Source organism: Heterodontus francisci, chromosome X (genome assembly GCF_036365525.1).
Source record: "Heterodontus francisci isolate sHetFra1 chromosome X, sHetFra1.hap1, whole genome shotgun sequence".
In the NCBI taxonomy this organism is placed as follows: domain Eukaryota; kingdom Metazoa; phylum Chordata; class Chondrichthyes; order Heterodontiformes; family Heterodontidae; genus Heterodontus; species Heterodontus francisci.
The window spans coordinates 7,451,665-7,470,338 of NC_090421.1; the positions used below are offsets into that span (position 1 = coordinate 7,451,665).

General features: G+C 47.0%; 1 protein-coding gene across 3 annotated transcripts in view; it reads right to left on the reverse strand.

Annotated features, from left to right (window-relative positions):
- The window catches only part of LOC137358707 (partner of Y14 and mago-like), a 119,887-nt gene that overhangs the window by 20,300 nt on the left and 80,913 nt on the right, over window positions 1-18,674 (reverse strand). For 2 of the 3 annotated variants that reach the window (XR_010971268.1, XR_010971267.1), the window contains exons 5-9: window positions 4,359-6,232; window positions 2,106-2,692; window positions 1,466-1,587; window positions 576-741; window positions 313-464 (exon numbers count right to left, since the gene is read on the reverse strand). The gene's annotated coding sequence lies outside the window, so the exon portion shown is untranslated. Of the gene's footprint in view, window positions 1-312; window positions 465-575; window positions 742-1,251; window positions 1,278-1,465; window positions 1,588-2,105; window positions 2,693-4,358; window positions 6,233-18,674 lie in introns of those variants that run through there. The other variant, XR_010971269.1, reaches the window with a different exon arrangement.

The following is an 18,674-nucleotide window of genomic DNA, read 5'->3' on the forward strand; positions in this document are numbered from 1 at the left end:
GGATGGTGTCGAGGTTCTTGAATGTTGTTGGAGCTGTACCCATCCAGGCAAGTGGAAAATATTCCATCACACTCCTGACTTGTGCCTTGTAGATGGACAGGCTTTGGGGAGTCAGGAGATGAGTCATTTGCTGCAGAATTCCTAGCTTCTGACCTGCTCTTGTAGCCACAGCGTTTATATGGCTGGTCTAGTTAAGTTTTGGGTCAATGGTGGTGCCCATTAAATCCCAGTAAACTCATGAACCCTTTCCTGAAAGGTCACAATGAGGATCACACACTGCAAAGAAGCAATTTGAATTCACAAGATACTCACAGATGGGGAATGCTAATTGCCCCATCTTAGTCCATCCATCCAGGAAGACTCGACAGTCCCCTTGTTGCAGCATCTAATTGTTTCTTAAATGATGCCTGGGTTCCTGCATCCACCACTCAATTTGGGAGCTTTGTCCAAGTGTCGCTCGTTCTCTGCAAAGAAAAACTTACTGATATCTGTCCTAAATTTCCATTTTACTACTTTAAACCTGTGAACATGCTTGGCCTTTGCTCTCAATTTAATTTACACTTGTCTGGATTTACCTCTTCCATATTGTTTACAGCCATGTGGATCTCTGTCCAATCACCTTCGATCATTCAGGCCCAGCTGTGCTTAGGTATTACCCTGCTTATGCGTCCCTCTATCTCCAGTGCTCCAGGCATGAACTGCCCGTGTGGTCATCCTGCACCAACACATCCACACTCTGTCCTGCAAGAAAAATGACACCTTTGCAAATTAGAAATAGATTCCTAATACAATGCACATTTTGGCAAAGGCGGTCGGTGTGAAACTTTAGTTGTTGCTGTGAAATCACCTCAGTGACGGGGAAAATATCAGGAAATTGTATCGCTGAGAGCCATTCGGAACAAAAAATGCGATCTCTGCTCACCCAGATTTTCCTCACTTCTCCCCCCACATCAGCTTTTGTCTCCTGAGTTTTACCAGAATACAGTTCAATTAGCATCCCCTCCCCCACCAGCTTGCACTAATTGTCATCTTTCAAGTGTGAACATTATTTGTCGAAAGGCTGCTCAACTGTGTCGGTTGTCCCAATTCAGCTGAATTATGTTCACACATGTATGAGCTTTCCAGCAGGGGTCACTGCAGAGCAATCAGGAGCAGGATCTCTGGCTGATGTTTCGAAGACACCTAGGGCTCAATTTTTGCTTTGGGGGCAGGAAACAGGAGCTGGGACTGAACCCGTCGCAGGGGGCAAATAGTCACCAACACATCCACACTCTGTCCTGCAGGAAAAATGACACCTTTTGCAAATTAGAAATAGATTCCTAATACAATGCACATTTTGGCAAAGGTGGTCGGTGTGAAACTTTAACAGTTGTTGCTGTGAAATCTCCTCAGTGATGGAGAGAATATCAGGAAATTGTGTCGCTGAGAGCCATTCGGAACAAAAAAAAAATCAACCTCTGCTCACCAAGGCTATCCTTACTTCCCCTCGAGTCATAGTTCACGATCCTGTAGAGCCCAGGCACTGCTCCATTTCCTCTCCAATTGCACATGCCATCAAGTTGGAAATTAATAAATGCGGCATATTCTCTGTAAGGCAGGAGGAAGCATCAGCATATATGTTCGAGATCATGTTATTAGCGATTGAATCATATCTCCTATCTCATTTAAAATCCTCCTTTACACTGACTGGCACTATAAAGTTCTAGTGCTGCATGCTGTCCATTGCTCTGGGTGAATAGTGAGTGTTCTCTCCCTCGCTCTCTCTCTCTCTGGGTGAATGGGGACGTGTTTTTTCGATCTCTCTCTCTGGGTGAATCTCTGGGACTGACAGATTTACATTTGCTCTTCCCACATTTTTTATAGTCAAAGCTTGTGATCATTTAACCAGCTGTAAAGTTACTGATGAAGCACTTGGTCAATTAAACTTAAACGGCACATAGCAGAATTTAAAGAACACAATAGGCAACACGAAAGGCATGATATTACCGGAGGGTGAGCTAGTCAATTCTCAGCACTGCACACTGGGCTAGGTTTGAGGCCTGTCCCAAATACAGTGACATCCAGTTAGAAGCTCTCACAAAATCACTCTTTTCAGCACTTACTACCTTTCTTTTTTAATGCTCCAACAGGTAGACGACTTTACATATCAGGGCGAAACTAATTCCTTTTCTCCATTCATGTTGAAACCTGTTGACTGGGTCTCTTCCCTCTGGAATACTGGCAATGAAACCATCCTGGGAATATTTGATCAAAGTTGTCTCCTGCTGATGCTTGTTAAGATTTAGTGATCGAACATGTTGAGACATTCTCAGTTGTATCTTCTCCACAATATAAAACTATCCAATGGGCAAAGATATCCATCCCATAAATCACATCCATCAATGGCCACTTTGTGTTTCCCCCCAGTTGACTGACAGGTATTCAATATTTAACCGATCAATGTATTCAGGTCGCTCTGTTACAAACACTGCATCCAAACTGTGGATTTGCTCTTTGGATATCCTGGTTCTGCGATTAACTGATTGTTGACACGCCAGTATTTATCTCCCTTGAATGTGTAAATCTTGCCATTTTTCCAAGTGATTGCAGCATCGAGGTTTGATGGAGCTCTGGTGAACAGGTTCCCAATGTTCTTTGGAGAACTGCTGAGATTATTCCACTGGTTTTCATCCCACGGCCAGTAGACATCGCCCTACACCAAGACAAAATGACAGTTTCAACATTTCCAGCTCCGTGGTGAGTGAGCTGATTACCAAAAATGCACACAGCAAGATCCCACAATCTAAAATTAGATAAATTGCTTTGGTGGTGGTAGTTAAGGGAGGATTGTTGGCCAGGACACCGGAAAAACTTCCTTCTTCAAATAGTGCCATGGGATTTTTCACATCGGAGAGCTTGCTTTAACATCGCGTTTGAAAGGCGGCAGCTCCAACAGTGCAGCATTCCCTCAGTACTGCACAGAAGTGTTAACCTAGAATATGTGCTCAAACCCTGGATTTGGGCTTGAAACCACGATCTCAGAAGCCAGCCCAAGCTAGCCAAGGCTGCTGCATGTGATACATCTGTAAATGACGGGGTAGGGGTTGGGGAACGAATGGCATGAATGAAAAGTTATTGGCTTATTTCACCAAAAAGAATGAACCTTCATTTATATAGTGCCTGTCACAAATTTCAGACGTCCCAAAGTGCTTCACAGCCAATGAAGTACTTCTGAGGTGTCTTATCATTTTACCAAACTAAGGAAGTTTCCATTACCATCCCCTTTTGCCTTGCACCATCATCCCTTTTGTCATTTAATCTCTTCCACCTTCTACCCTATCACAGCCCTTCCCTTTTATTCTTTCCCTCCCCCAGCCCACCTTCCCCCTTTCCCTGCCTCTGTACTTGTTTAAAACCTGTTACATTTCTACCTTTTTCCAGTTTCCGATGAAAGGCCATCGACCTGAAATGTTAACTCTGTTTCTCTCTCCACAGAGGCTGTCTGATCTGCTGAGTATTTCTAGCGTTTTCTGTCTTTATTTTAGATTTCCAGCATCTGCAGTATTTTACTTTTGTGTAAGGCAATGCTGGATTACTGAGACAATACACAAGATTGCTGCTCTCAATCATCCAACTTTCCCTGGTTTCCCATTACAGATACCTAGTGGTTGTTGCTATTCAGTCACATCTGAAAGAGTTGTACGTATCTGTTCCTGTTTTCTTTCACTTCTGTTAAGTATGAGCAGACTTCCTGTGCTGTTGCTCAGAGTGAGGCAGAGGTGATGACATCTCAGGTTGGATGGAAATGAATGAGTGGCGGGCCCCCTCAATTGCAGTGTTTAACCCGACCACCCCACCCCACCCACACACACACACACACCCGACAAACACAATGAAACACCTGCAGTGAAAATTAATATAGGACCAACTGGTCATTTTTCGACAAACAGTAACTTCAGTTTCTCAGGAGTTCTTTTTACTGTATAATTCATAGATTGATGAGATTAAAGTCTGCGTGACAAATCCCATCCCAGGCTCTTATTTCACAGGCTGATTTCATGTGCCCATAAACCTCCAGGATGGCACGGGTGGTATTGATCAGGGAAACACTCAATGCCAGTGCTCCCACCCAGTAAACAGAATCATGGTAGATAAAAAATGACTTCAGGTGATCAGTCAGCAATATTGTCTATCAAGTATTGTTAAGATCACAGGGTATGAAATAAGCACGTGTGAAGGGAGACTGATGTTACCGGAGGGTGAGCTAATTGAGTCTCAGCATTGGGCTGGGTTTGAGGCCCAGGGTGAGGCCTGTCCCAAATACAAACCAGTGACATCCAGTTAGAAGCTCTCACAAAATCACTCTTTTTAGCACTTACCACCTTTTTTTTAATGCTCCAACAGGTAGACGACTTTACATATCAGGGCGAAACTAATTCCTTTTCTCCATTCATGTTGAAACCTGTTGACTGGGTCTCTTCCCTCTGGAATACTGGCAGTGAAACCATCCTGGGAATATTTGATCAAAGTTGTCTCCTGCTGATGCTTGTTAAGATTTAGTGATCGAACATGTTGAGACATTCTCAGTTGTATCTTCTCCACAATATAAAACTATCCAATGGGCAAAGGTATCCATCCCATAAATCACATCCATCAATGGCCACTTTGTGTTTCCCCCCAGTTGACTGACAGGTATTCAATATTTAACCGATCAATGTATTCAGGTCGCTCTGTTACAAACACTGCATCCAAACTGTGGATTTGCTCTTTGGATATCCTGGTTCTGCGATTAACTGATTGTTGACACGCCAGTATTTATCTCCCTTGAATATGTAAATCTTGCTTCGTAAGAAGAGAACATGCTGGAAACACTCAGCAGTTCTGGCAGCATCTGTGGAGAAAGAAACAGAGTTATTGTTTCAGGTCGATGACATTTTGTCAGAAGTAAATCTTACCGTTTTTCCAAGTGATTGCAGCATCGAGGTTTGATGGAGCTCTGGTGAACAGGTTCCCAATGTCCTTTGGAGAACTGCTGAAGTTGTTCCAGCGGTTTGCATCCCACGGCCAGTAGACATTGCCCTACACCAAGACAAAAACACAATTTCAACATTTCCTGGTCTGAGGGGGGTGAGCTGATTTCAGACGGGGCAGAGGCGGGAACCTGGCAATTGGACTCAGACACCGGGGTGGGTTCCTGCACTGGCTTACAACTCGTTGACACATGCCGGAAAATGCTCATGTGTGCACTGCAAGTGAGGACAGGAACAGCTGGAAGCCAAGGGACCTGCCCCAGTAAGTTCAGCACCAGCTGGGCAGCAGGGGAGAGCAATGGATAGAAAAATGCGTCTTTTTAGTTAACGGCCACTGCTTATGTGACGGATTGTGGAACCTTGGTCATTCCAAATAACACCCCAACTACACAAAATCATGATATGTTAAAAACAACTTCTACTGATCAGACAGTAGCATTGTCTTACAAAGATGTGCTTATATCACTGGGCATAAAATAAGCAAGTGTGAAGGGAGGCTGATGTTACCAGAGGGTGAGCTAATTGAGTCTCAGCACTGCACACTGGACTAGGTTTAAGGCCCAGGGTGAGGCCTGTCCCAAATATAGATCAGTGACATCCAGTTGGAGCCTCTCACAAAATCACTCTTCTTACCACTTACCACCTTTTTTTTAAAGAACAAAAGACGACTTTACATATCAGGGTGAAACTAATTCCTTTTCTCCATTCATGTTGAAACCTGTTGACTGGGTCTCTTCCCTCTGGAATACTGGCAGTGAAACCATCCTGGGAATATTTGATCAAAGTTGTCTCCTGCTGATGCTTGTTAAGATTCAGTGATCGAACATGTTGAGACATTCTCAGTTGTATCTTCTCCACAATATAAAACTATCCAATGGGTAAAGATATCCATCCCATAAATCACATCCATCAATGGCCACTTTGTGTTTCCCCCCAGTTGACTGACAGGTATTCAATATTTAACCGATCAATGTATTCAGGTCGCTCTGTTACAAACACTGCATCCAAACTGTGGATTTGCTCTTTGGATATCCTGGTTCTGCGATTAACTGATTGTTGACACGCCAGTATTTATCTCCCTTGAATGTGTAAATCTTGCCATTTTTCCAAGTGATTGCAGCATCGAGGTTTGATGGAGCTCTGGTGAACAGGTTCCCAATGTTCTTTAGAGAACTGCTGAGATTATTCCACTGGTTTTCATCCCACGGCCAGTAGACATCGCCCTACACCAAGACAAAAACATAATTTCAACATTTCCTGTTCAGGGTGGGTTCCTGCACTGGATTACAACTCGCTGACACGTGCCGGAAAATGCTCAAGTGTGCACTGCAAGTGAGGACAGGAACAGCTGGAAGCCAAGGGACCTGCCCCAGTAAGGTCAGCACCAGCTGGGCAGCAGGGGAGAGGAAAATGTTTCATTTTCAATCTAAGGACCTGGACCCTTCTGAAGGTGACAGCTTTCCCAAATTCATTTCCATGGAAGCTTTACAATTTTAGTTTAAAGCACTTGAAACAGCTGGCTTCTGGTCTGTCTGTATTTCTGAAATTTCAAATTCGTTTTTATTTAAGCCCTGATCAGTTCCCTATTGCATGGTCCTATTATCTAAACTCTCAGACCCAAATGGACTCTCCATTTCCACATTGACTCCAATGTACTCCTGAGTTAGAATTTCACCACACGGCATCTCACCTTGCGATTCATCCCAAATTCCATCAAAATTATGCAAATAGATCAGGGCACTCTGCTTATGAGAGGACAATTATTATAATGCCCGTCCTGATGATTGTGGTTCTTCGTTACGCAGGCTGTCAGGTAAATGGCAGATCAGGGTGTCACACTGTGCGGAGAGCTCCCTAGAGCTGCAGATTGGTGCATCAGATTGTCAGATTGATCGAGGAAACTGGAGACACACAACTGTGGGAGCTGAAACTGGCAGTCTCTACTGTCGGGCAGCTCTGGGCCAACAACCTACAATTCACGGAGCACGATATGAAGCAATCGCTCTTACTGTAATGCAGTCAGTCAGGATATCAAATTGTGACCATCTATTTAATCATCTAACACCACTGTGGGAGCACAGTCAACACCAGGTCTGCAGCGGTTCAAGTCAGCCCATAGTCACCTTCCCAGGGCAACTAGGGATTGGCAATAAATATCAGTCTGGCCTGACTGTAATTAATTGCCATTAAACTCCTGAACCACTCACTAAAAGGTCACAATGAGGATCACACACTGCAAAGAAGCAATTTGAATTCACAAGATACTCACAGATGGGGAATGCTAATTGCCCCATCTTAGTCCATCCATCCAGGAAGACTCGACAGTCCCCTTGTTGCAGCATCTAATTGTTTCTTAAATGATGCCTGGGTTCCTGCATCCACCACTCAATTTGGGAGCTTTGTCCAAGTGTCGCTCGTTCTCAGCGAAGAAAAACTTACTGATATCTGTCCTAAATTTCCATTTTACTACTTTAAACCTGTGAACATGCTTGACATTATTTGTCGAAAGGCTGCTCAACTGTGTCGGTTGTCCCAATTCAGTTGAATTATGTTCACACATGTATGAGCTTTCCAGCAGGGGTCACTGCAGAGCAATCAGGAGCAGGATCTCTGGCTGATGTTCAGAAGACACCTAGGGCTCAATTTTTGGTTTGGGGGCAGGAAACAGGAGCCGGGACTGAACCCGTCGCAGGGGGAAAATCGTCATTGACCTGGAATTTTAACCGGGGCACACCCGTATTTGGCAGTTTCCCCAGTCAGAGAGAGGCCTTCCAGTTTCAGAGGATTACCCGGCTGCAGTAAAAGGTAAATAACTGAGATTATGCTTCAACAAGAAGATGCCCTCTCAGCCACCTTTTTAAAAATTGAAATAAAAAACACAAAAAGCAGTCAGGCCAGCACTGTGCGGTTGAGAGGGGGGCAGTCAGGGGAACCCAATACAGGGTGGCCTTTGGCTGTAGCCCCACCCAGGCAGGCAGGAAGGGCCTGTAGGCCTGCCTGGAGTGCTGGCACCCCGGTCTGCCACTGGGTTTCGCCTCCAGGAAAATTTCAGTCAGCCTCCATTGCTAACCCTTAACAAGGCTCTTAACAAGCTTGATAGCTTGATTGCCTGCTCACCTGGTAGGGCCGGGCGGCCTTGCCAGGCCCTAAGCCTGCATCGGCCAAAATGGAACGAGGTCGAGAAAACAGCACGCCAACCGGTCTCATAATTTTCGGGCCCTGTCCACCACTGTTCCCAACCTCAGCGGGGCCTGAAAATTCAGCCCCTTGTCTCCTAAAAACACAGTTAACAACCCCTGAGGCCTGAATGAGAAAATGACATGTCCAATTGATTTCCAGGCAGGACTCCCAGCTGCAGTGACCATATCATGCGAAGGAATATTACAGGCCCTTTGAAAGCTGCTCTCCCTCCCCACATCCAAAACAAACAAATATTGTTCCTCTCCAGCTCTCAATTTTGTCCTTATCGAAGAACAGCAGAGTTCTCCAAAGCAGCCTCTGTCTGTTCTCTGTAAGAAAGTGTGTATTTTCCATATTGAACTGACACTTGTCTCGTGTTATGTATCAGTTGACCATCATGCCAAGCCCAGGCACTGACCCATCTCCTGCCCACTTTCACATAGTTTGTAATTAAGTTTGGAATTAATGAATGTAACGTATTACTTGGAAGGAAGGAGTAAGAATTATTGTCCATGTCGGAGGCTGCGGTCTTTGACTGAATGATAACTCCTATCTCCTGGAGTCCGAGGGCAAGCCAGTTTAGTCTCAGCACTGCACATTGGGCTGGGATTGAGTCCCAGTGTGAGGCCTGTCCCAAATGCATGGCAGTGACAAAATCACTCTTACCCCTTCCCAGCTTTCGTTTTCGAAAAGAATTTCATTCCTACCTAAACGTTGAAACTTCTTGGCTGGGCCTCTTCCCTCTGAAGTACGGGTACTCAATCCATCTGAGCAATATTGTCAAAGTTGTCTCCTGCTGATGCTTGTCAAGATTCAGAGATCGAGCATGTTGAGACATTCTCAGTTGTGGTCTTCTCCACAGTATAAAACTATCTAATGTGCATAGCCACCAAAGGTATCTATCCAATAAATGACATCCATCAGTGGCCCCTTTGTGTTTCCCGCCCAGTTGACTGACAGGTATTCAACATTTAATCAGCTAATGTATCCAGGTCACCCTGTTACAAATACTGCATCCAAACAGTGGATTTAGTCTTTGGATTAACTGATTGTTAACACGCCAGTATTTATCTCCTCTGAACAAGTAAACCTCGCCATTTTCCCAAGTGATTGCAGCATCGGGCTTTGATGGAGCTCTGGGGAACTGGCTCCCAATATCCTTTGCAGAACTGCTGAGGTTGTTCCAGCTGTTTGCGTCCCACTGTCACTAACCATCGCCCTATAGTAAGACAAAACACAATTTCAACATTTCCAGCTCTGAGCGGAGTGAGCTGATTTCAGACAGGGCAGAGGCAGGAACCCAATAATTGTCATTAACACTGGCTTACGACTTGCTGGAACAACTACTACTAGCTCGGAAGTGTTCATGTGTGAACTTCAGGTGAGGACAAGAACAAGAGGAGCTGGAAGAGAAGGAACCTTCCCCAGTAAGACCAGCACCACCAGGGGAGCACAAGAAAGAAAAATGTTTCTTTTCCAATCTAAGGAGATGGCGTATTGTCAATTCAACCTTGGTTGATTCAAACAAAAAACATTCAAGAAGAAATAATCAACATTTCCCCATTGAGATCCTCTTGGGGGAACGGGGAAGTGCTCACTCTCTCTCCGTGGGTGAATTGGAAAGTGTTCTCTCTCTCCGTGGGTGAATGGGAAAGTGTTCTCGCTCTCTCTGGGTGAATGGGGAAGTGTTCTCTCTCTCTCTGGGTGAATGGGGAAGTGTTCTCTCTCTCTCTGGGTGAATGGGGAAGTGTTCTCTCTCTCTGGGTGAATGGGGAAGTGTTCTCTCTCTCCGTGGGTGAATGGGAAAGTGTTCTCGCTCTCTCTGGGTGAATGGGGAAGTGTTCTCTCTCTCTCTGGGTGAATGGGGAAGTGTTCTCTCTCTCTCTGGGTGAATGGGGAAGTGTTCTCTCTCTCTGGGTGAATGGGGAAGTGTTCTCTCTCTCCGTGGGTGAATGGGAAAGTGTTCTCTCTCTCTCTCTCTGGGTGAATGGGGAAGTGTTCTCTCTCTCTCTCCGTGGGTGAATGGGAAAATGTTCTCTCTCTCTCTTTGGTGAATGGGGAAGTGGTCTCTCTCTCTCTTTGGTGAATGGGGAAGTGTCCTCTCTCTCCGTGGGTGAATGGGAAAGTGTTCTCTCTCTCTCTCTCTGGGTGAATGGGGAAGTGTTCTCTCTCTCTCTCTCCGTGGGTGAATGGGAAAATGTTCTCTCTCTCTCTTTGGTGAATGGGGAAGTGTTCTCTCTCTCTCTCTGGGTGAATGGGGAAGTGTTCTCTCTCTCTCTCTCTGGGTGAATGGGGAAGTGTTCTCTCTCTCTCTCTCTCTGGGTGAATGGGGAAGTGTTCTCTCTCTCTCTGGGTGAATGGGGAAGTGTTCTCTCTCTCTCTTTCTGGGTGAATGGGGAAGTGTTCTCTCTCTCTCTCTCTCTCTGGGTGAATGGGGAAGTGTTCTCTCTCTCTCTCTGGGTCAATGGGGAAGTGTTCTCTCTCTCTCTGGGTCAATGGGGAAGTGTTCTCTCTCTCGGGGTGAATGGGGAAGTGTTCTCTCTCTCTCTGGGTGAATGGGGAAGTGTTCTCTCTGGGTGAATGGGGAAGTGTTCTCTCTCTCTCTCGCTCTGGGTGAATGGGGAAGTGTTCTCTCTCTCTGGATGAATGTGGAAGTTTTCTCTCTCTCTGGGTGAATGGGGAAGTGTTCTCTCTCTCTGGGTGAATGGGGAAGTGCTCTCTCTCTCTCTGGGTGAATGGGGAAATGTTCTCTCTCTCCATTTCTCTGGGTGAATGGGGAAGTGTTCTCTATCTCTGGGTGAATGCGGAAGTGTTCTCTCTCTCTGGGTGAATGGGGAAGTGTTCTCTCCCTCTCTCTGGGTGAATGAGTACGTGTTCTCTCTTTCTCTCTCTGGGTGAATGGGGAAGTGTTCTCTCTCTCTCTCTCTGGGTGAATGGGAAGTGTTCTCTCTCTCTATGGGTATATGGGGAAGTGTTGTCTCTCTGGGTGAATGGGGAAGTGTTGTCTCTCTCTCTGGGTGAATGGGGAAGTGTTGTCTCTCTCTCTGGGTGTATGGGGAAGTGTTCTCTCTCTCTCTCTCTGGGTATATGGGGAAGTGTTCTCTCTATCTCTTGGTGAATAGGGAAGTGTTCTCTCTCTCTCTCTGGGTGAATGGGGAAGTGTTGTCTCTCTCTCTGGGTGTATGGGGAAGTGTTCTCTCTCTCTCTCTCTGGGTATATGGGGAAGTGTTCTCTCTATCTCTTGGTGAATAGGGAAGTGTTCTCTCTCTCTCTCTGGGTGAATGGGGAAGTGTTCTCTCTCTCTGGGTATATGGGGAAGCGTTCTCTCTCTCTGGGTGAATGGGGAAGTGTTCGCTCTCTCTCTCTCTGGGTGAATGGGGAAGTGTTCTCTCTCTCTGGGTATATGGGGAAGCGTTCTCTCTCTCTGGGTGAATGGGGAAGTGTTGTCTCTCTCTCTGGGTGAATGGGGAAATGTTCTCTCTATCTCTTGGTGAATAGGGAAGTGTTCTCTCTCTCTCTCTCTGGGTGAATGGGGAAGTGTTCTCTCTCTCTCTCTGGGTGAATGGGGAAGTGTTCTCTCTCTCTGGGTATATGGGGAAGCGTTCTCTCTCTCTGGGTGAATGGGGAAGTGTTCTCTCTCTCTGGGTGAATGGGGAAGTGTTCTCTCTCTCTCTCTCTGGGTGAATGGGGAAGTGTTGTCTCTCTCTCTGGGTGTATGGGGAAGTGTTCTCTCTCTCTCTCTGGGTATATGGGGAATTGTTCTCTCTATCTCTTGGTGAATGGGGATGTGTTCTCTCTCTCTCTCTCTGGGTGAATGGGGACGTGTTCTCTCTCTCTCTGGGTATATGGGGAAATGTTCTCTCTATCTCTTGGTGAATGGGGAAGTGTTCTCTCTCTCTCTCTCTGGGTGTATGGGGAAGTGTTCTCTCTCTCTCTCTGGGTATATGGGGAAATGTTCTCTCTCTCTCTCTGGGTATATGGGGAAATGTTCTCTCTATCTCTTGGTGAATAGGGAAGTGTTCTCTCTCTCTCTCTCTGGGTGAATGGGGAAGTGTTCTCTCTCTCTGGGTGAATGGGGATGTGTTCTCTCTCTTTCTCTCTGGGTGTATGGGGAAGTGTTCTCTCTCTCTCTGGGTGAATGGGGAAGTGTTCTCTCTCTCTCTCTCTGGGTGAATGGGGAAGTGTTCTCTCTCTCTCTCTGGGTGAATGGGGAAGTGTTCTCTCTCTCTCTGGGTGAAAGGGGAAGTGTTCTCTCTCTCTCTCTGGGTGAAAGGGGAAGTGTTCTTTCTCTTTCTCTCTGGGTGAAAGGGGAAGTGTTCTTTCTCTCTCTCTCTGGGTGAAAGGGGAAGTGTTCTTTCTCTTTCTCTCTGGGTGAATGGGGAAGTGTTCTCTCTCTTTCTCTCTGGGTGAATGGGGAAGTGTTCTCTCTCTCTCTCTCTGGGTGAAAGGGGAAGTGTTCTTTCTCTTTCTCTCTGGGTGAATGGGGAAGTGTTCTCTCTCTCTCTCTGGGTGAAAGGGGAAGTGTTCTCTCTCTCTCTCTCTCTGGGTGAAAGGGGAAGTGTTCTTTCTCTTTCTCTCTGGGTGAATGGGGAAGTGTTCTCTCTCTCTCTCTGGGTGAATGGGGAAGTATTCTCTCCCTCTCTCTGGGTGAATGGGGAAGTGTTCTCTCTCTCTCTCGGTGAATGGGGAAGTGTTCTCTCTCTCTCTCTCTGGGTGAAAGGGGAAGTGTTCTCTCTCTCTCTCTCTCTCTGGGTGAAAGGGGAAGTGTTCTCTCTCGTTGAAAGAGGAAGTGTTCTCTCTCTTTCTCTCTGGGTGAATGGGGATGTGTTCTCTCCCTCTCTCTGGGTGAATGGGGAAGTGTTCTCTCTCTCTCTGGGTGAAAGGGGAAGTGTTCTCTCTCTCTCTCTCTGGGTGAAAGAGGAAGTGTTCTCTCTCTTTCTCTCTGGGTGAATGGGGATGTGTTCTCTCCCTCTCTCTGGGTGAATGGGGAAGTGTTCTCTCTCTCTCTGGGTGAAAGGGGAAGTGTTCTTTCTCTTTCTCTCTGGGTGAATGGGGAAGTGTTCTCTCTCTCTCTCTGGGTGAATGGGGAAGTGTTCTCTCTCCCTCTCTCTGGGTGAATGGGGAAGTGTTCTCTCTCCCTCTCTCTGGGTGAATAGGGAAGTGTTCTGTCTCTCTCTGGGTGAATGGGGATGTGTTCTCTCTCTCTCTCTCTGGGTGAATGGGGAAGTGTTCTCTCTCTTTCTCTCTGGGTGAATGGGGAAGTGTTCTCTCTCTCTCTCTGGGTGAATGGGGAAGTGTTCTCTCTCTCTCTCTCTGGGTGAATGGGGAAGTGTTCTCTCTCTCTCTCTCTGGGTGAATGGGGAAGTGTTCTCTCTCTCTCTCTCTGGGTGAATGGGGAAGTGTTCTCTCCCTCTCTCTGGGTGAATGGGGAAGTGTTCTCTCTCTCTCTAGGTGAATGGGGAAGTGTTCTCTCTCTATCTCTGGGTGAAAGGGGAAGTGTTCTCTCTCTCTCTCTCTCTCTGGGTGAAAGGGGAAGTGTTCTCTCTCGGTGAAAGAGGAAGTGTTCTCTCTCCTTCTCTCTGGGTGAATGGGGATGTGTTCTCTCTCTCTGGGTGAAAGGGGAAGTGTTCTCTCCCTCTCTCTGGGTGAATGGGGAAGTGTTCTCTCTCTCTCTGGGTGAAAGGGGAAGTGTTCTCTCTCTCTCTCTCTGGGTGAAAGAGGAAGTGTTCTCTCTCTTTCTCTCTGGGTGAATGGGGATGTGTTCTCTCCCTCTCTCTGGGTGAATGGGGAAGTGTTCTCTCTCTCTCTGGGTGAAAGGGGAAGTGTTCTTTCTCTTTCTCTCTGGGTGAATGGGGAAGTGTTCTCTCTCTCTCTCTGGGTGAATGGGGAAGTGTTCTCTCTCCCTCTCTCTGGGTGAAAGGGGAAGTGTTCTCTCTCTCTCTCTCTGGGTGAAAGAGGAAGTGTTCTCTCTCTTTCTCTCTGGGTGAATGGGGATGTGTTCTCTCCCTCTCTCTAGGTGAACGGGGAAGTGTTCTCTCTCTCTCTCTCCGTGGGTGAATGGGAAAATGTTCTCTCTCTCTCTTTGGTGAATGGGGAAGTGTTCTCTCTCTCTCTCTGGGTGAATGGGGAAGTGTTCTCTCTCTCTCTCTCTGGGTGAATGGGGAAGTGTTCTCTCTCTCTCTCTCTCTGGGTGAATGGGGAAGTGTTCTCTCTCTCTCTGGGTGAATGGGGATGTGTTCTCTCTCTCTCTTTCTGGGTGAATGGGGTAGTGTTCTCTCTCTCTCTCTCTCTCTGGGTGAATGGGGAAGTGTTCTCTCTCTCTCTCTGGGTCAATGGGGAAGTGTTCTCTCTCTCTCTGGGTCAATGGGGAAGTGTTCTCTCTCTCGGGGTGAATGGGGAAGTGTTCTCTCTCTCTCTGGGTGAATGGGGAAGTGTTCTCTCTGGGTGAATGGGGAAGTGTTCTCTCTCTCTCTCGCTCTGGGTGAATGGGGAAGTGTTCTCTCTCTCTGGATGAATGTGGAAGTTTTCTCTCTCTCTGGGTGAATGGGGAAGTGTTCTCTCTCTCTGGGTGAATGGGGAAGTGCTCTCTCTCTCTCTGGGTGAATGGGGAAATGTTCTCTCTCTCCATTTCTCTGGGTGAATGGGGAAGTGTTCTCTATCTCTGGGTGAATGCGGAAGTGTTCTCTCTCTCTGGGTGAATGGGGAAGTGTTCTCTCCCTCTCTCTGGGTGAATGAGTACGTGTTCTCTCTTTCTCTCTCTGGGTGAATGGGGAAGTGTTCTCTCTCTCTCTCTCTGGGTGAATGGGAAGTGTTCTCTCTCTCTATGGGTATATGGGGAAGTGTTGTCTCTCTGGGTGAATGGGGAAGTGTTGTCTCTCTCTCTGGGTGAATGGGGAAGTGTTGTCTCTCTCTCTGGGTGTATGGGGAAGTGTTCTCTCTCTCTCTCTCTGGGTATATGGGGAAGTGTTCTCTCTATCTCTTGGTGAATAGGGAAGTGTTCTCTCTCTCTCTGGGTGTATGGGGAAGTGTTCTCTCTCTCTCTCTCTGGGTATATGGGGAAGTGTTCTCTCTATCTCTTGGTGAATAGGGAAGTGTTCTCTCTCTCTCTCTGGGTGAATGGGGAAGTGTTCTCTCTCTCTGGGTATATGGGGAAGCGTTCTCTCTCTCTGGGTGAATGGGGAAGTGTTCGCTCTCTCTCTCTCTGGGTGAATGGGGAAGTGTTCTCTCTCTCTGGGTATATGGGGAAGCGTTCTCTCTCTCTGGGTGAATGGGGAAGTGTTGTCTCTCTCTCTGGGTGAATGGGGAAATGTTCTCTCTATCTCTTGGTGAATAGGGAAGTGTTCTCTCTCTCTCTCTCTGGGTGAATGGGGAAGTGTTCTCTCTCTCTCTCTGGGTGAATGGGGAAGTGTTCTCTCTCTCTGGGTATATGGGGAAGCATTCTCTCTCTCTGGGTGAATGGGGAAGTGTTCTCTCTCTCTGGGTGAATGGGGAAGTGTTCTCTCTCTCTCTCTCTGGGTGAATGGGGAAGTGTTGTCTCTCTCTCTGGGTGTATGGGGAAGTGTTCTCTCTCTCTCTCTGGGTATATGGGGAAATGTTCTCTCTATCTCTTGGTGAATGGGGATGTGTTCTCTCTCTCTCTCTCTGGGTGAATGGGGACGTGTTCTCTCTCTCTCTCTGGGTATATGGGGAAATGTTCTCTCTATCTCTTGGTGAATGGGGAAGTGTTCTCTCTCTCTCTCTCTGGGTGTATGGGGAAGTGTTCTCTCTCTCTCTCTGGGTATATGGGGAAATGTTCTCTCTATCTCTTGGTGAATAGGGAAGTGTTCTCTCTCTCTCTCTCTGGGTGAATGGGGAAGTGTTCTCTCTCTCTGGGTGAATGGGGATGTGTTCTCTCTCTTTCTCTCTGGGTGTATGGGGAAGTGTTCTCTCTCTCTCTGGGTGAATGGGGAAGTGTTCTCTCTCTCTCTCTCTGGGTGAATGGGGAAGTGTTCTCTCTCTCTCTCTGGGTGAATGGGGAAGTGTTCTCTCTCTCTCTGGGTGAAAGGGGAAGTGTTCTCTCTCTCTCTCTGGGTGAAAGGGGAAGTGTTCTTTCTCTTTCTCTCTGGGTGAAAGGGGAAGTGTTCTTTCTCTCTCTCTCTGGGTGAAAGGGGAAGTGTTCTTTCTCTTTCTCTCTGGGTGAATGGGGAAGTGTTCTCTCTCTTTCTCTCTGGGTGAATGGGGAAGTGTTCTCTCTCTCTCTCTCTGGGTGAAAGGGGAAGTGTTCTTTCTCTTTCTCTCTGGGTGAATGGGGAAGTGTTCTCTCTCTCTCTCTGGGTGAAAGGGGAAGTGTTCTCTCTCTCTCTCTCTCTCTCTCTCTCTGGGTGAAAGGGGAAGTGTTCTTTCTCTTTCTCTCTGGGTGAATGGGGAAGTGTTCTCTCTCTCTCTCTGGGTGAATGGGGAAGTATTCTCTCCCTCTCTCTGGGTGAATGGGGAAGTGTTCTCTCTCTCTCTCGGTGAATGGGGAAGTGTTCTCTCTCTCTCTCTCTGGGTGAAAGGGGAAGTGTTCTCTCTCTCTCTCTCTCTCTCTCTCTGGGTGAAAGGGGAAGTGTTCTCTCTCGTTGAAAGAGGAAGTGTTCTCTCTCTTTCTCTCTGGGTGAATGGGGATGTGTTCTCTCCCTCTCTCTGGGTGAATGGGGAAGTGTTCTCTCTCTCTCTGGGTGAAAGGGGAAGTGTTCTCTCTCTCTCTCTCTGGGTGAAAGAGGAAGTGTTCTCTCTCTTTCTCTCTGGGTGAATGGGGATGTGTTCTCTCCCTCTCTCTGGGTGAATGGGGAAGTGTTCTCTCTCTCTCTGGGTGAAAGGGGAAGTGTTCTTTCTCTTTCTCTCTGGGTGAATGGGGAAGTGTTCTCTCTCTCTCTCTGGGTGAATGGGGAAGTGTTCTCTCTCCCTCTCTCTGGGTGAATGGGGAAGTGTTCTCTCTCCCTCTCTCTGGGTGAATAGGGAAGTGTTCTGTCTCTCTCTGGGTGAATGGGGATGTGTTCTCTCTCTCTCTCTCTGGGTGAATGGGGAAGTGTTCTCTCTCTTTCTCTCTGGGTGAATGGGGAAGTGTTCTCTCTCTCTCTCTCTGGGTGAATGGGGATGTGTTCTCTCTCTCTCTCTCTGGGTGAATGGGGAAGTGTTCTCTCTCTCTCTCTCTGGGTGAATGGGGAAGTGTTCTCTCCCTCTCTCTGGGTGAATGGGGAAGTGTTCTCTCTCTCTCTAGGTGAATGGGGAAGTGTTCTCTCTCTATCTCTGGGTGAAAGGGGAAGTGTTCTCTCTCTCTCTCTCTCTCTGGGTGAAAGGGGAAGTGTTCTCTCTCGGTGAAAGAGGAAGTGTTCTCTCTCCTTCTCTCTGGGTGAATGGGGATGTGTTCTCTCCCTCTCTCTGGGTGAATGGGGAAGTGTTCTCTCTCTCTGGGTGAAAGGGGAAGTGTTCTCTCTCTCTCTCTCTGGGTGAAAGAGGAAGTGTTCTCTCTCTTTCTCTCTGGGTGAATGGGGATGTGTTCTCTCCCTCTCTCTAGGTGAATGGGGAAGTGTTCTCTCTCTCTCTCTGGGTGAATGGGGAAGTGTTCTCTCTCCCTCTCTCTGGGTGAATGGGAAAGTGTTCTCTCTCCCTCTCTCTGGGTGAATAGGGAAGTGTTCTGTCTCTCTCTGGGTGAATGGGGATGTGTTCTCTCTCTCTCTCTCTGGGTGAATGGGGAAGTGTTCTCTCTCTTTCTCTCTGGGTGAATGGGGAAGTGTTCTCTCTCTCTCTCTCTCTCTGGGTGAATGGGGAAGTGTTCTCTCTCTCTCTCTGGGTGAATGGGGAAGTGTTCTCTCTCTCTCTCTCTGGGTGAATGGGGAAGTGTTCTCTCTCTCTCTCTGGGTGAATGGGGAAGTGTTCTCTCTCTTTCTCTCTGGGTGAATGGGGAAGTGTTCTCTCCCTCTGTGGGTGAAAGGGGAAGTGTTCTCTCCCTCTCTCTGGGTGAATAGGAAGTTCTGCCTCTCTGGGTGTATCTTTTGGTGTGTGATATCTTTATAATTTCTCTACCCAAACTTTTTTATACATTCAAAATTTGTGACCATTAAATTACTGGTTAATGTTCTGAAGGAACATTTGATCAATGAATCTTAAGAGTCGCACAACAGAATTTAAAGACTACTTTAATAATGTAACATGAAGACAAAGCATCTTTTTTTGAAGAAGCAGTAGGTGACGCAGGTAGATTGCAGCTTGAGAGCATGTATTTCGACCCCAGGATAGAAACCCACAAACAACTTTCCTGTCCTAATGGGAAACCTTTCCTTTCATAGAATTGACATGGTGCGGCATCATACCCTCAGGACATCCCGAAGCTCTTTGCAGCCAAGTTAGTATTTTTGAAGTGCAGTCACTCTTGTTATTTTGGCAACCATGACAGCAAAGTTGTGCACAGCAAGATCGCACAAACAGCAATGAGGTAAATGACTAGATCATTTTTTTGATGATGGT